Source organism: Apium graveolens, chromosome 10, assembly GCF_009905375.1.
Source record: "Apium graveolens cultivar Ventura chromosome 10, ASM990537v1, whole genome shotgun sequence".
Taxonomy (NCBI): Eukaryota; Viridiplantae; Streptophyta; class Magnoliopsida; order Apiales; family Apiaceae; genus Apium; species Apium graveolens.
Window position 1 is genome coordinate 78,297,740 of NC_133656.1, and position 14,821 is coordinate 78,312,560.

At 33.0% G+C, this 14,821-nt stretch overlaps 1 long non-coding RNA gene across 1 annotated transcript; it reads left to right on the plus strand.

The window, feature by feature from the left end:
* The first annotated feature begins 3,195 nt into the window (after positions 1–3,195).
* LOC141693979 (uncharacterized) lies at positions 3,196–6,891 on the plus strand. Its single transcript, XR_012563324.1, has 5 exons — positions 3,196–3,323; positions 4,918–4,986; positions 5,562–5,624; positions 6,130–6,262; positions 6,680–6,891. It is a non-coding gene; the product is annotated as an uncharacterized LOC141693979 (long non-coding RNA).
* Positions 6,892–14,821: the final 7,930 nt, after the last annotated feature.

Genomic DNA, 14,821 nt, shown 5'->3' on the forward strand with positions numbered 1-14,821 from the left:
AAAATCTAACACTCATATTTCAAGTTTGACAACATGAACTTTCATGTTTTCAACAGCTTAATCATTCTTTAGTTCATCAAAAACAAACATCATTATATCAAAATCATTAAATCATATAGCATAAACATTTAACAAAACAATGTCATCTTCCCACATCTCAAATCTGAGTTTGTCATTTATGGAGAGTTTGTTTTCATTCACAAACTGATCTCATCCAGCTGAAAATCTTGGTTTCGAATTTATAGAAACCACTTCGACCTTCCACTTACGCTGTTTCATCTTTAAAACGACGTTCTTCACCCTCATCCATTGTTGTTTATCCGGATTTATCCATGCTGAAATATACTATTTAACATGAAAAGTAAATTATCAATAGACTTGATAAATTTGATCAAAAAGAAATATGTCAAGGAATGTAAAGGAATGTCATACCACTCCGTGAGAATTTTATTCAAGATTTGATTGTATGAGCACATCATCGAATGTCGGATTATTAGAATTTTGTTCTGATATTTGGATGACAGGTTCTGCAAAATATATGAAACTGATCAAGTATAAGATTGGAAGGCTTTATAGCAGTTAAAAATTAATAAATATGTTGAACAAACATACCGCAGCGGTTATTGAAGGAAGTAAGGTCCTTTACACTTGTTTTCTGGAGAAAATGGAAACAACAAACTCGGTATTTGAAGAAAGTTGAAATAGAAGTGTATCACCAGCTTTCCAATATTTAGTTTTGAAGAATGCTCTGAGATTTATGATTTTTTTTGTCGTTGCTGAGAAACTGAACTCGTACTTATTTCCGTTATGAAGAGTGAATTTTTTTTTCTTCTTTAACATATGTCGAAACTGATCAATAAACGCTGAAGTAACCTCCAATTACAAACATAAGAATAGTTTAAATTTGTTCAGTACTGTAGTTTGTAATATGTAAAATACCTAGATTTAATAATATATGAATTAGGTTTTACAATCTCAACTGAAAGGAGCCAGAAGCAATTTTTTTTACATGGATACTCAATCTCCATACCATCACGGCTTAATATGAAGAAAGTGAATATTCCAAATCCTCTATAGTACATCAATACATAAAAGCCTTTCTCATTAATAAATCTTTGTAAAACAATTCAATATTTTTCAAACATCTTTCGTTCCTTGTTGAACTTACATTAATATTGGTATTCATTTGGCAGTTGGATAACAAATTGTTCAGGCACATGATCTCCATGACGAAACGTGAAGGCAATTTCTACATAACAAATCTAGTAAGTGATTAACAATTAAAAGACAGGCGATATACTGAATTAAGAGTAGTACACTAAATGTACTATTAGACGTATATGACAAATTTGAAAGGGGACTAACCATGTGTGGTTTGCCAAATCTTTGACAGAAAGCTTTACAAAAAAGGAAGGGTGCGTTCGTGCCTGATATTGATAATTGATAATTGAACAGTTTAAGTTTAATGGATACATAGCCAAATTAACAATTATCATATCAGAGTTCAGTAGGCAAAACAGACAACAAAGTATCACACTTATATAAGGTGTAATAGTCAATGATAATCTTTGGAGGTTTAAGTCAGCATTCGATCATCAGCTCAATAAATGCATTTTGTCATAATGCAAAGAGTTTTGATCATGAAATGTAAGACCCGGGAAATTATGACTATTTTGTGTTGTATTATATAAAATATTATGTGTTTTATTATAATGTGAATTATGCTTGGTCATAAATTTTACATGTTGTGTGTTTTATATGTTCAGTACGATTTCAGGTATTTTTCGACTATTTTATTTCACGATAAATGTTTTTATATGTAATATTATGTTACCAAGATAAAAAAATTTAATTAGCCGGTATTGGGGTGGAGTGTTTGACATTGACTTGCGTCAAATGGAGTTTACCATATTGATTTTCAGGACATCTAGTTAATTTAGAAAATATTTTGTTTTATGAAAAGTTACCGGACCAGGACGTCAAATCCCACAAAATTCGTGTTTTTGTTTTTATAAAATTAAAGATTTGGAATATTCATATTTTTTGGAAAATTTTAGTATATATTTTATAAATAATGTTTTTAAAATCATTCCCCATAAATTAGTGTTTCGGGTTTCTTATTTTAAATACCTGAAGTCGTACTGAACATTTAACAATCGCCCAAAATATCCACCAGAATTTTAAGCTACCTGAAATACCCACCAGATACTCCATTTTCAGTGGAGTATCAGCTTGATACTCCACTAACATAAGAGTATCAGGATGATACTCCTTTCCTAGTAGAGTATCATGCATGATACTCCTTTGTCAGTGGAGTATCGGCCATATACTCATTTGTCAGTGGAGTAACATGTGAGATACTTATTTATCAGTGGAGTATCATCTAAAATTTTAAAATTTATTTTTATTCATTTTTTTAAATATTTCTAAACCCCATATGGAATATTTTTAAACCATAAAATATTAAAATTTTAAAATATGGTACATGTTTAAATAATAAATATTGAATAAATATTTAAATTTTCAAAAAAAAAGCTCCAATGACGGTGGAGTATCAGCCCTGATACTCCATTGGGAAAAGAGTATCAAGACTGATACTCCACTAACAGGAGAGTATGAGCCATGATACTCTACTGACAAAGAAGTATCATCGTAATACTCCACTAAAAGTGGCGTATCATCATGATACTCCAGTACCAGTACCAGTTGGGTATCTGGTGGGTATTTAGGGCAATAGGACATCTAAAAAGAGGTAGTTTGGTCATTTTTTTGATTAAATTTTATTAGCCGATATTGTGGGTGGAGTGTTTGACATTGTCTTGCGTCATATGGAGTTTACCATTTTGATTTTCGGGACATCTAGTTAATTTAGAAAATATTTCATTTTATGAAAAGTTATTGGACCGGGCCCCTACCGGGACGTCAAAGCCCACAAAACTCATGTATTTAATTTTATAAAATCAAACATTAGTCGAATATTCTAAGTTTCTGTATTTTTGGAATATTCGTAATTTCTTAAGAATTTTAATATATATTTTATAAATAATATATTTAAAATCATTCCCCGTAAATTAGTGTTTCGGGTTTCTTATTTTAAATTACGAGATAAAGGAACCGACTTGTAATTTATCAGGGATTATTTCCATATATATAAATACCAATATTCTGATTTTATTTAATACCAAATTAGTTCTTGGGGTGAATTCGATCATAATCTTGATCTCTTAATATCGAAAGATTTATTGATCTATTCTTGGCGCTCTGATAATCAAATCGAAGCTCTCTCCGAGCTCTTCCTATTCGTACCAACATCATCGAATAAGGTTGGATAAATTGAAAAATCAATTATTCATCGTGTTCTTCATTGACTTGAATTGGGTTCATGAATTGTGAGGGTTTTTAATTGATTTTGATGTTATACATAGCTTTATTGTGATCCGAGGACTCGATTTATGCTAATTTTGTAGCCATTCTATTCCCGGATTGTTATAACCGGATTTTTAGTTTTAAGTCGACATTGTCAATTTTTCCATATTCCTTGTTGATTGTTTGTTTATTTGGTTGCTTGTATTAGACTGTAGAAGGCTCAAGATTGGTTTTGGTAATGATTTGCGTATGTTTGATCATGTTTTGTGTAAATTTAATTTTAGCCCTATTTTTTGAATTATAATATTGTTCTTGTTGTTGATTTTAGTTGATATGAATATAGGGGTTAGATTGTACATCTTCCAAGCTTGATTTTGGTAGACAGTTCGCTCGATTTGGTTGAGGAATTAGTTGATTTGATGGTCGCCGGAAAAGCTTGGTGTTTCGCCGGCTTTAATGGCGTTATGGCCGGAATCCACGAACCACAGTTCATTTATGGCGGTTTTTCTTGATTACGATATATTGTTGTTATCTCTATTGTCTGGATTTTTATTATTGTATCGAAAGGTCGCTTGTTTTTTAAAACATTTTCGAGTCAGATTTTGTCCGAAAAGTCATATTTTGACACGATTTAGTTTTAAACACATCGAGCCGCATATTTTGATGAAATGAGTTACGTGTTACGTGCCTTATATGTTTACGTGTGATTTATGTGTCCACGTGTCTCTTAAAGTTTTATAATTAAATATGATCCATGTCTATTGTCATCGGGCGGGTAGACGACACTACTCCATACCTGACATTCTACAATAATTTGCCATGGTGTTGTTTAAAAATGTTGTAATAGCTATGTTGAATGAGACCTATTACAACACTTGTTTTAAATGTTAGCATATATATGATTAAGTGTTGCGATTGATGAAATATAAATAAATCTTTATTTTTTAATAACAAAATAAAACAATTAGTTTACATAAAAAGTAAAAATCTTGTGATAACATTTTTAAAAAAATTACCAATTTGAAATTAGATTGAATGATAATATTTTTGTAGAGTATTTTTTTATATTTTTGAATCAACAACTTAAAAAATATAATGAATATTAAGTAAACATAAAATTATTACTTAGAAAGTATGAAAAGAAATTAAAATATTTATTTTTTAACAAAAATATTTACAAACATAAATCTATTTAATATATTGTCTCTTGTAGGGAAAAGAGGATAATTTGGGAGAGCGGCAAAAACACCGCCATTATTTTCACTAAACTTACCCGACACCATTCAATTTTTTTCACTCTCCATGTCTCTCTCTCTCTCTCTCTCTCTATATATATATATATATATATATATTATTTGTTTAATTGCTCTTACAAACTTTCATTCTCTTTAATTTGGAACTTCTCTAATTTACTATTTCAAAAATTTTCAAGTTGGGGCTTTTTCGATTTAGGGTTTTTCCGGTTCTAATGGGTTTCAATTTCAAGGGTTCTTCAATTTTGGGGTTTTGTACTTATTGAAATTAATCTAATTATTCTTTTTTTTGTAGCAGAGTTTTGATTTAGGTTTTTGCCGAAGCTGATTTGGATTTGAGGCTTTTTCTTCAATTTGGACTCATTAGGTATTCTTTGATTTGGTTTCATGGCTTCCATTTTTAGGTGTATTGTTTCATTTGTGTTATATGTACATCTCCCATTTATTTTATATATGTGTATAATTGTTGTGTTAAATTAGATGTATGATGTGCTTAGGTATTTTTGTTTATGGCTAACAAAACACATAGTTTAGTAATTAATCTACTTGTTCACAGGATTTCTTATTTTGAAGGCATATCTTAAGGTGAAACTAAAACAAATTGTGGCTAGCTTAATTATTACACTAACCTTTTCTTGGTCATTTTGGTCGTTTGTGTTTTGAAAAAACTTGAAATGGATTACGAACATGGTGAAAGAGATGATGAGGTAACACAAAGTACATTATTTAAGTAGTTTTTCAGATTATTCATTGCTTACTACCTTGTAGATTGTATAACCTTTGCATTAATTCATTCCTTTGTAAGTCTGACCGGGTGTCAAGGTGTATTTCAAGATTCCCTTGCTTCTTTCTCAATTGCATTAATAATGCAATTCCAAAATTCAATTAACACTGGTAACTTGTTAGTCACTGATATTAAATTCATTTTTTGTTTGTTTAAAGGTGATTTATGATCGTATGGGGCAGGGAGTGAAAACAGGGTTTCGTTACATCTGACACAGCAAAGTAAGCCAATTTTTGTGAACCTAATATTGATATAAAATTACTAGTTAGGAGTTTTTTCTAAATATAAAATTTTATTTTAAGTAGAAACACTGAATCAGAAATTAAATTGATTAAATTGCTATTGCTTTGGTGTAGGCAGCTGTGTGTTGTCATTGCCTACATACATAATATGAAAGAGGAAAGTGAACTGACCTTTAATTATAATGTAACTAAGTGTTGATTATATGAAGTACATAACTTCAATGAGATGAAGTATGTAAATGACAAATTTGGGAAATATTTCACAGGTAAAAACCTCATTTTTTATGAAAGTAATACATAAAAAATTGTTAATATTGTTTATATATACATAATGTTATTATAGATGCTTGAAGTTAATTGTTAGACTAAATTAGTTCTCTTAAGGGATTGAATTATTACTCCTACTTATTTTAGAAAATAGGATTTTTGTTTGTTGTTTACCATTGGATCACTTATTGACTTGCTGTTTGTTATTTTTGATTAGGAGAAGGTAAGTAAAAATGACCCAAAACCCATCTGTGATCTTAACAACTGCTAGTTATGATATTCGATTTTGGAAGGCCAAAAGCAGGCGGTGTTATTCGACCATTCAGTACCCTGAGTTGGTTATTTGAATTGTAAAGATTCTTTCTTTTCTCATTTTATTGTTATTATTTTCGTATTTGTTCGAGTTTAAGTTGAGCTAGTGACATGTTTAATTTATGTATTTATCTATTTGAGGAGTTTAACTTGTTTAATTAGTAAATGTTATTGCTCGTGAGATGATGGTGTCTACTAGTAATTGTGTTAGTCTTTTTTACTTGTAATGATTCATGTCAATTATATTCAATATGTAGAAGATGTGTGCATTATATTTTTATTTGAGATTTCCCTTTGCAATCTATACCAAATTTTACACCATGGCAGGTAACGAGCTTAGATTCACATACCAACAATGTTATGACAGATGCGATTATTTTTCAATATGGTGGAAACTTTTAACATTAACCATTATTTACATTTACTAACTAATGGTCATTTTTATTTTTTTGTAGAATAAGAAGAATAAACTCTGAGAGGAAAAAAAGAGGCAGAAAGCAGAAAAAAGATAACCTGGAAAACCAGTTTGAAGGGATATAAAGCAGTTGTACGCTGGGTTCGACAAAAGAGCAAGGCAAAATATTCTTAATGATATTAAAGGTCGAAGATGAAGTATTACAAGCTGCAGAAGAACTTGACATAGATATATAGGCTCTCACTTGTTAGACAATTTGTAAGTCATATGTCATAGACCTATTTGTATATTCGAGGATTCAACTCAACTCAAATAAGAATGTAATAAGTAAATAGTGGATCGACCGTCAGAGAGATCTCGCAAAGTAATATCTGTCAAAGGATTCAGAAACAAGGTTCATCTACAGACTTGAGGAGTTAATTCACTGGAAGAAGTTCAAGAATTTGATCATGCCTCAGTGATATAAATCAAGATCGTGGATTTAATCAAATGACAGAGATCTCGTCAGAGTATCATTAATTACAAGGATTTAATCTGAAGAAAATCAAAGCGTCAAAGTCAAGACATGAAGAAACGTCACGGAAGTTAGTCACTCATGAACCAGACAGTACATCGAGTGTCAACGTTGAAGTGGTGGAATTGATTCATAATTTTCAGTGATTTTCAGAAGATTTGCAGAAGAATGGTTGCTGCTCAAGACTAGAATTAATTCTCTATTAATTAATTAAGTCATCTAATTTAATTAAGAAAATAAATTATATCTGCGAAGAATAATTTATTTATTAATTGAATTAATTAATTAATTAATTCTGAATTAATTCTAGGAATTTTAGGAATTTTCAGAAGTTTAATTGGATTAAATTCAAGCATTAAATCAGCAAGACAATTGAAAATGAACTAGCATGACAATCAGGATTGTCATACCGATTGTCATGCTAGGCCATTTTCCATTGTCATACCGAAAGTTACTCTAGGAGGATAATTGTCTTGCTAGTTCATTCTGATTGTCATGCTAGTTCATTCTGATTGTCATGCTAGTTCATTCAGATTGTCTTGCTAGTTCATTCAGTTGTCCTACCGAAAGTCTTGCCAGCTATAGGATTGTCATGCCAAGTCAATTCTATTGGTTTTGTTGATTTAAATAGAAGCAGAGAAGCAGCATCTCAATCATTATTCAAGAACAAGAGACAGCAGCCGCAGCAAAACATTTTATCTTCATCTGCTTTATTCAAGATCATAATTTCTAGATTGTAATGTTAAATCTAATCCACTAGAAATCTTTATCTTGTTCTTGTATATCAATCTAGCGGATTAAAATCCCTAGAACATAATCTCAAATCGCGTTTAGCATTTGATTCTAATTATTGCAAAAATAGAAAAAGTTCATGTCGAATTTATTCTAGATTTGTGATAATTGATTTGAGATTAATACCTTGTAATCGATACAGTTGTTGTAACACATTTCAAGTTTAATAATATTTTTATTTAACTTGAATTTTGTTTCACATTTTTTATTCCGCATTTTATTCGATTATTTGGTAACGTTTGTATTCAACCCCCCTTCTACAAACACATTGGGACCCAACAATTGGTATCAGAGCCTTCTGATTAACGAACAAATCAAGATCCTAGACTTTTGTGATTTTTCAACTCCTTGAATTTTTATTTATTCAAAAATTCATAATGACTTCACATAAAGTTGGAACCGTTAAAATTCCACAATTTGATAAAGAGAATTATATCATGTGGAAGAAGAAGATGCTATTATTTTTACAAGTTGCAAATCCCAAATATTCAAACTTGTTAAAGAAGGGTATAAAAACTCCGATGGTTATTGAACCGGAGGTAATAATAGATGGTGTGGTGACTACTGAAGCTAGAACCTATCCAAAAGAGCCTGAAGATTTTACTCCTGCTGAGAAGGAAGAAGCCTCCTTGGATGCCAGCCTTCAATTAATATTAATTGATTCCCTTGATCCCTTGATGAACAGACATGTGATGAACTGTAAAAATTCCAAACACATGTGGGAAACTATTGAGGTGATTAATGAAGGCACAGAGGAAGTTAGGGAGAACAAGTTGGAAATCCTAACCTCTGAATATGAACATTTCAAATCAAATCCAGGAGAAGGAATTACTGAAGTGTTTGAGAGGTACAATGCGTTGATCAACAACCTGAACATCAATGGAAAGTATTATTCAATCAGGGAGGTCAACAAAAAGTTCCTTTTAACACTGCCAGCTCATCTTGAACATAGAATCACTGCCATTAGAGAAGCTAGAGATCTGAGTGAGATTTCTTTGGACAGGCTCTATGGAGTGTTAAAAACCTATGAGTTGGAGCAGATTCAACAGAAGGAAGTCTACGGGAATGATAGAATGGTCAGCACATCTACTGCACTTGTAGCTGAAGGTCAACAACAACAACAATCTCAACAGTTAGAAAGAATGGTACAGTTTTCCAAGGGTGAGGAAAATGAGTTAGTAGCAGAATATGATCCTCCTACTACAAATCAATCAAGTGATGATTTTTATTCCTTGGAAGAGCTGGAGCAATTGGAAGATGAATCAATGGCCCAAATTGTCAAGAGATTCTCCCATGTCAGATTCAAGAGGAATCCCAAGCTTAAGTACAAGTCCAACTACAACAAATTCCAGAAAGGTGGATCTTCATCCTCTAACACCAGCAGTGGTGGATACAAAACAGGGATGGTTGATCGAAGCACCATTAGATGCTATAACTGCAATGAGTTGGGACACTTTGCCACAGAATGTAGGAAGCCAAAGCAAGTAAGAAAGAACTCTGAAAGGGCTTATCTGGCAAAGGGAAGAAGCTGGGATGATACTGACAGTGAAGATGAAGATGAAGGAAATCTTGCTCTTATGGCTATTGATGGAAAAGCTTCATCGTCAAGAATAGAGGTAAAACTTTCTGATGCTGAAATGGTTTATCATCTAAGAGGTAACTTAGATTGTGCACGTCGTGATAATGAACTGTTAAGTTTAAAGATCACAGACCTTGAGAAAGAGGTCAATGAATTAAGACTTGTGCATATTAATCAAGACAAATTAAAAGATCAGGTATCTTTTCTAGAGAATAGAGTTGACTGTTATAGAAAACTCGAAACTATTCTCAAAGACAAGATCACCGGTCTTGAGACTAAGGTTAGAGCCTACTTCAATTCTTGTTCGAAGGCTAAAGAGTTCTACAGTAAGCAAGCTGTTAATCAAACATCTGGAATAGGATATGATTACAATGCTGCTATTGGAGAATTAGGCATAAACTCCCCTCCTCATGTTTGTGCTAAAGGGAGGGAAGTACCACATGTGCTTAAGGGTGTTGATGAACCCCTCTATAAAGCATCAATTGCTGAACCATTTGATGCGACCTCTTCTGTTATTCAAGAAGAAATACGTGCTGAGGATCATGCTTATGAGAAGATTGTTTCCAAGTCAAGTGAGTCGAAAGTTCCAGTCAAAGTTGTGAAAGCAACTGAGACTAACTCAGACACACATGAGTTGGATAACAATAATGCCATGTCTACCATGCATAAATTACCTGCTGTTAATCACTCTCATAAAGCATGTGGTGTTGCTAATTGTATGTCTTGTGCTTTTAATATGATGTATGCTTATTTTAATGGTAAGCATGTGTCTAATGATAAGACTACTCCTCGTCAGCATGTGAATAACAAGAAGCATGATAGGTCTAAGACTGCTAGTCCTTCTAAGGCTAGAAAGGAGACATTTGTGCCTAAGCTTAAACAGAAATTTGTTAAGGCTGTTTACAAGGTCAAATGTTCAGTCATTGAGAAAGTTGAGACAATTAAAATTAAAAATGTTGTTTTGCCTGATAAAGGACAGTTCTACAAGTATGCCGGGCCCAACCAAGTTTGGGTTCCGAAGAAGGTCTAATCCATTTGAAGTGCAGGGCATTAAACAGGTGTAACCGGTAGTGTGGATTCTTGACAGTGGATCATCAAGACATATGACCGGAGATAGAGCCCTGCTATCAAATGTGGATTGAGAAAGCTGGCCCCCTGGTTACCTTTGGAGATAACAGCAAAGGTTTATCTGAGGGATATGGCTGTTTGCAAGCTGGGAATGTTATCATTGTAATTTTGTATATTGTGCTAGGTTATTATCAGGAAGCAGTATCTAACATATAGCACCAGTGACGAGACTTGAGAATATTACGACATATCAGACACCTGCTGCACATTACACTTGGAATTGTACTCTAGTAAGATGTGTACAAGTGTACTCCTGATTGGTGAGTTAAAAGAGGAAGTCAGTGCACCACAGTTCATGGACTTTGCAGCTGCAGATCTATTGGACTATGCAATCTCTTCTTCACAATCTCACTTCAGGTTGATATGAACTAGTATACTGCTCAAGCAATCGTCAAGGACATGGTATGGCACTCTAACAGAAGTTGTAATCTTATATGAACTAGTAGAGTCGTCATATTTATAACTATTTTATCACTAAGCACAATCATATTGTTTTATATGTGCAGTGGTATATTGTTTATGCAACATAACAATTAGTATCTAAAGTACTTGACAAGTATCGGTCAATGATATCTTGTTAACATTATGTTGCAGATATTTGTAAGCTTTTGACATGAATGAGAATTACTTAGACTTTACCCTAAGTGATCAATGTTTTATCAAAAACTCATTCATATTGAAAAACAAAATCAAACTTCTTTCTACATTAGTGATTTCTTATTTCATGTAAAATCTTTTGAAATCACTATTGTAAATCATTTTCTCTCTATTACCATATGTTCTGTGTTACAGGTTCAGTCTCCAATGACTTTCTTTCATTGACAGTCATGAGGTTGAAAACCCACAACATCTATCCCAGACTGTAAAGACAAACACAAAAACAGAACCAACCAACACTCTCTTACCACTAAATGTAGTATGAATGAGCGTGAGGGAGATAGTGCCTAGTGCACCACATAAGGAAGGTTCTGTAGTCAACCCAGTAGCTCTGTCTCATACATAGATGAGTAGTATTTAAACCGAGACAACTGCTAGCCCCCATACATCTTCTCAAAAAGATGTAATGGCTGAAAAGGTACAAAAACAGTTACTAGATTCATTCTCTCAACAGGGTGCGTCTATTGAATTTTGCCTGTCGGCCAAGGTATCCGATGTAGTGTCACCACTTCAAACATAAACAATTCTTGATGCACAAGGAGAGGTTACACACACAAAGGATGAGTTGACGGAAACAAGAGTTTCGACCATTTTAAGGTCAGATTCAATTGTTCAAGGTTCGTTAGTGGACCAATTGCCTTTACAGGTGTTAGGAGAGGATACTGATCCAAAAGCCATATGTCAGTGGTCAGTGTCTACCTCCCCAGGCTTAAATCCCCTGGATGCATCTGCGGATAGTGGATCTGACATAGGCGCAGATCGGCAACTTGTTGACAATGATTCAGATATTACCTGATAAGTCACAAGGAAATGTCTTCACAGGCATTAGAAGGGAACTGTGATCTTTATGCTAAATTCTTTGGATCATTGTTTACCTTCCCAGAATTCAAATCTGGAACCCTAAAAGGGAAACTAGCAACTTGTAAATTATGACTCAGATTCATCTGACGAGTTTAACAAGGATGGGGATTTGTGAACTCCCATTGCACCACCTGTGACCTCCTTAAGGATGGCTAAGGTGATTTTCCTTGCAGGTACAGCTGGATTATGGAGCTATGAGAGAAGAGTGATACACTTGTGAGAATGAGTGTAAACACGAGTGGAGAGAAGAGTGAAACACATGTGAGGTACACTAAAACACAATCACACACTCACAGTGAGGAAGAAAGAGAAACTACTTGTTATTTCTTTTCCAACCAAGTGAAATATGAGAACTCCTTCAGACGACGGCATACATTCCTTCTTTAAGGGGGAGATAAAAGCTTAAGAAATAGTTTGGAGGATTCCTCAACTAAGGGGGAGAAATAGAAGGGAGGAAGAAAAAGATCCTAAAAATGTACACTACACCACACCATTGTTGTTTGTAACTACGGATCCTATTGTACGGGAGAGGTGGTAAACACAAGGTGATTTCCTAGTAAGGGAAGAAGCTGTTAGGGGAGTACCATTGGTTTTTATCTGCGGATCCTATTGTACAGGAGAGGTGGTAAAACGAAGGTGATCTTCTTTAATCAGTTGATTCTCATAGGGGGAGAAGCAAGAGATATGGGCTTCTCAACAGGAAATGTGGTTGTACAAATGAAGATGGAACTACTTGAAGATATGTTCAGTCTAGAGGAACATCTACTTGGAATCTGGAAAATGTTAAATCTCATCCAGAAATTTTTTGCTATTTACTTTGCATGTATGTTTATATCTTTTTCTTATTTGTTAGTTGAGTTATCCTCTAGGTATTTGTGTGTTATTTTCTAACAAACAAATAGGGGGAGATTGTAAGTCATATGTCATAGACCTATTTGTATATTCGAGGATTCAACTCAACTCAAATAAGAATGTAATAAGTAAATAGTGGATCGACCGTCAGAGAGATCTCGCAAAGTAATATCTGTCAAAGGATTCAGAAACAAGGTTCATCTACAGACTTGAGGAGTTAATTCACTGGAAGAAGTTCAAGAATTTGATCATGCCTCAGTGATATAAATCAAGATCGTGGATTTAATCAAATGACAGAGATCTCGTCAGAGTATCATTAATTACAAGGATTTAATCTGAAGAAAATCAAAGCGTCAAAGTCAAGACATGAAGAAACGTCACGGAAGTTAGTCACTCATGAACCAGACAGTACATCGAGTGTCAACGTTGAAGTGGTGGAATTGATTCATAATTTTCAGTGATTTTCAGAAGATTTGCAGAAGAATGGTTGCTGCTCAAGACTAGAATTAATTCTCTATTAATTAATTAAGTCATCTAATTTAATTAAGAAAATAAATTATATCTGCGAAGAATAATTTATTTATTAATTGAATTAATTAATTAATTAATTCTGAATTAATTCTAGGAATTTTAGGAATTTTCAGAAGTTTAATTGGATTAAATTCAAGCATTAAATCAGCAAGACAATTGAAAATGAACTAGCATGACAATCAGGATTGTCATACCGATTGTCATGCTAGGCCATTTTCCATTGTCATACCGAAAGTTACTCTAGGAGGATAATTGTCTTGCTAGTTCATTCTGATTGTCATGCTAGTTCATTCTGATTGTCATGCTAGTTCATTCAGATTGTCTTGCTAGTTCATTCAATTGTCCTACCGAAAGTCTTGCCAGCTATAGGATTGTCATGCCAAGTCAATTCTATTGGTTTTGTTGATTTAAATAGAAGCAGAGAAGCAGCATCTCAATCATTATTCAAGAACAAGAGACAGCAGCCGCAGCAAAACATTTTATCTTCATCTGCTTTATTCAAGATCATAATTTCTAGATTGTAATGTTAAATCTAATCCACTAGAAATCTTTATCTTGTTCTTGTATATCAATCTAGCGGATTAAAATCCCTAGAACATAATCTCAAATCGCGTTTAGCATTTGATTCTAATTATTGCAAAAATAGAAAAAGTTCATGTCGAATTTATTCTAGATTTGTGATAATTGATTTGAGATTAATACCTTGTAATCGATACAGTTGTTGTAACACATTTCAAGTTTAATAATATTTTTATTTAACTTGAATTTTGTTTCACATTTTTTATTCCGCATTTTATTCGATTATTTGGTAACGTTTGTATTCAACCCCCCTTCTACAAACACATTGGGACCCAACACAATTTTTTATGTATTTATATTTACTTAAGAAAGAGTTCTAGAGCTTGTAAACACCTTTCATGTTATTTTTTTAATTTTAATTATGAATTTTGTAATGATATTTGATGATTATATTTTTTGAAATGAAAAAAAAATATTTTAGCTATTATGTTGCATTTAGGTTGTGGAAAATGAGTATATATAAATTATAATATATTAATTTTTTGCAAGTGGGCCCAAAAAATGAAGCCCAATTGTGGGACCCATTTTTTTACAGCAAGGTGTGTCCTTTTGTAACATAAATTTTGGATTTTAGGGTATGTATCAAAAATGTTGCCATTGATAGCAAAGGCAACGAAGAAAAGACTAACACCACAAAAGTGTTGCCATTGATTTTGATTACTTTGCAGCAACATTATTTCGGCATTTTA